Source organism: Aegilops tauschii, unplaced genomic scaffold (assembly GCF_002575655.3).
Source record: "Aegilops tauschii subsp. strangulata cultivar AL8/78 unplaced genomic scaffold, Aet v6.0 ptg001219l_obj, whole genome shotgun sequence".
In the NCBI taxonomy this organism is placed as follows: Eukaryota; Viridiplantae; Streptophyta; class Magnoliopsida; order Poales; family Poaceae; genus Aegilops; species Aegilops tauschii.
This window is the reverse complement of record NW_027333421.1, coordinates 17,795-21,093: the sequence shown is the minus strand read 5'-3', so window position 1 is coordinate 21,093 and position 3,299 is coordinate 17,795. Positions and strand designations below refer to the sequence as shown.

General features: G+C 34.6%; 2 non-coding genes across 2 annotated transcripts; both read right to left on the bottom strand.

The window, feature by feature from the left end:
- Window positions 1-2,711: 2,711 nt before the first annotated feature.
- On the bottom strand, window positions 2,712-2,785 carry TRNAW-CCA (transfer RNA tryptophan (anticodon CCA)). The gene has a single exon. It is a non-coding gene; the product is annotated as a tRNA-Trp (tRNA).
- A 139-nt stretch (window positions 2,786-2,924) lies between these two features.
- TRNAP-UGG (transfer RNA proline (anticodon UGG)) lies at window positions 2,925-2,998 on the bottom strand. Its single transcript has one exon. It is a non-coding gene; the product is annotated as a tRNA-Pro (tRNA).
- Window positions 2,999-3,299: the final 301 nt, after the last annotated feature.

Here is a 3,299-nt window from a genome sequence, read left to right as displayed (position 1 = left end):
TAGGCTAGTTGAATAGTTTTGATTAAGGTTTTATTAGTTTATTACTCGAAACTAAATCAAGGATTTTCAGGATACTTCCTTCGTGGAATAAGATATTGGATCCTCGAGTGATCTCTTTTTCTTGTTGCTTCATAAGAGTGAATCGAATAGATTCAATTCGCGTTATAAGAGTAAAAATTCCGCGGGTCCTTTCCGCTCTAATCAGATAAAGGGGGGTAAGGACCCGCTAAGCTCCTACTTTTTCATGTTTACAATCTGGTCCCTCCGATTACTATAGAGATGAACCCAATCCAGAATATGAACCATAAAAGAAAACACCTACTAAACCAATCACAGCAATACCAGCTACAGTACCTATCAGCCAAAGAGGAATTCTTCCAGTAGTATCGGCCATTTCCCCTACTTTCCTCCACATTTTATCAATTGGTCATGCTAGAGACAAAAACAGTCATGGGTAGTTATAAGGATGGTATCCTTCCAAATGGGATAAGAGAATTCTTATTAGTCTCTTTCTTTCTCTCAATTGAAGAAGTAATTGGAAAATAAAACAGCAAGTACAAAAATGAGTAATAAACCCCAGTATAGACTGGTACGATTCAATTCAACATTTTGTTCATTCGGGTTTGATTGTGTCATAGTTCTATAGTTGGAATTTGTTTTATCGTTGGATGAACTGCATTGCTGATATTGATCCCAAGAAAAAAACAGTAGGTACAGCTAGTCCGTGAATAGCCAGCCATCGCACTGTAAAAATAGGATAGGTTCGATCTATGGTCATTGAGGGCCTCCTAAAAGGATCTACTAAATTCATCGAGTTGTTCTAAAGAATCAAAACGGTCGGTTATTAACGGAATTCCTTGTCGGCTTTCCGTGAAATACTCGTTTGGCCTAGGACTTCCAAACACGTCATAAGCTAAACCCGTACTGACAAATAACCAACCCGCAATGAATAGGGAAGGTATAGTAATGCTATGAATAACCCAGTATCGAATACTGGTAATAATATCAGCAAAAGAACGTTCTCACCGTGCTTCCAGACATGCTGAACTCCCAAAATTTTTGTACATTCAAAAAAGGAATTGATTCCGTAAAAGATGGGATCGACCAGTAAATAGAAAATTACTGATATTTCATCCTTGTGAGATTGTCAATTTTGTACCAAAGGTGTATTTTGAGTATACCGAATTAGTATAGCTATCCTTCCTATGGCACAGCAATCTGGTTTTGCCTGGTTCCGAAACATAATTACTTTTTTATTTTTTTTGTCTATAGGTAAGCTATATGTTATTCAAGGCATCAATAGAAAACCCCATTTTTGTAGGTTCTACTTACTTTTCATTGGCTTCGGAATATATAGAGTAATTCGGAATAGCAGCCAAAATCTTGGGAAAATCTAAGTTAATGATCAATAGGTTTGGATAAATAATTTAGGAAGGATATTCTCATACTGACACAATACAAGGACAAGTATATGTGAAATCTATCCTTTCATAATTCGTAATTCATCCTTGTATTGTTTGTTGGATTAGGTCTAACTTTCTTGACCAAACTGCGAGCGCGGAACTTTACGAGATGAAATAGGGAAAGACAGAAGATAGAATAGAACTTAAAAGGATAATTGAAGTGACTCGTCTTCGAATCTACTTTGGTTGGAGTTCGAAAAAGGAATAAAAATAAAGTAAATTCAAGGAAGAGCTTTCTTTTTTTTTTTAACAGCCCCTTGGCAGGTCGTGGAATGCTTTTGTTCTCCTCTTATTCCATATGGAATACAATCAGTTAAAATAAGAAGGAATAGGGGAATATTCGATCGTTCACTCCAAAACGAGGGTCCTATTGAAAAAGAAATTATCCAAAATAGAAAGAAGTTTTTTTTTCAAATTCAATTGTTTATTTATCTCTTATTCAAAAATTTCCCTGAAAATTGAATGAAAAAATGAAATTCAATGGGGTTAGATGATCTAGTTCTTAATATTATTACTTTACTCAATTGACAAATTCCACAACAAATCTCTTGATTCGGAATTAGGGACTCATGTATCATCTGATGAATCCACTTTCTTTTACACTTCTGTATCTTACTCTACCTTGTTTTTTAGTATTATCTAAAATAACTGATGAATTCTGAATTTTCCATAACTTAGGTAAATGCTTTACCAACATATGTAGTGTAGTAAAAAAAAATAAATGGAATTTAACTCTTTCATGCTTACTTTAACTAGTTATTTTGGTTTTCTACTGGCTGCTTTAACTATAACCCCAGCTCTATTTATTGGCTTGAACAAGATACGCCTTATTTGAATTGACTGAATAATTATAATTCAGAAAAGAAAAATCTTTCTTTGGGATTCCTGGCATTCTACGACTCTTTTCCAGACTAATTAGGAATTCTTTTCTTGGTCATTGAGATTCGTGGATAATTTAGAGTACTATTTAGGGATAGATCGTACCTCTTTTTTTATCCCCTCGAACAAATCGAAATGATTGAAGTTTTTCTATTTGGAATCGTCTTAGGCCTAATTCCTATTACTTTAGCGGGATTATTCGTGACTGCGTATTTGCAATACAGGCGTGGGGATCAGTTGGATCTTTGATTGAGTCATTTTTTTTTGATTGACCTCCTCCAGACCAGAGAGGAGGTCAAATTGAAATTGGAGTTACAATTCAATTTTGTTAAGTTATTTTACTCTGCTTCGACATAAAATAGATGGAATCACGCTCTGTAGGATTTGAACCTACGACATCGGGTTTTGGAGACCCGCGTTCTACCGAACTGAACTAAGAGCGCTTTCATTCATTCAAAAAGAAAATCTTTTTCTATTCCTAATGTATCTCACGTACGTATAGTCTCCACAAATTCAAGTTATACCCACTTTACTTTAATTGATCTCGTCGCTACTGCCTATAAAGAAGAAAGAAGTAATAGGTAGGGATGACAGGATTTGAACCTGTGACATTTTGTACCCAAAACAAACGCGCTACCAAGCTGCGCTACATCCCTTTTCCAAATTAAATTGTTGTACAATGCCATTGTACACAATTCCTGTCTTCTTTTCCACATCATAATTTTCTTCTTCTTTCTATTTTCTTCTTCTTTCTTTCTCTATCTATATATAGAACCCTCGTGTCATTTCTTCTTTTTGGTCTCATATAATTAAGGAATTATATACATATAAAATCCAATATAATTTCGCCTATAAAAGAAGGATTACTTTTCCTTGCTAATATATAGGAAGAAGGGGTCATCTTTTTCTTTTTTAGGGATAGGAAAATTTCGTCGATATGGTTCATTTTATATATAG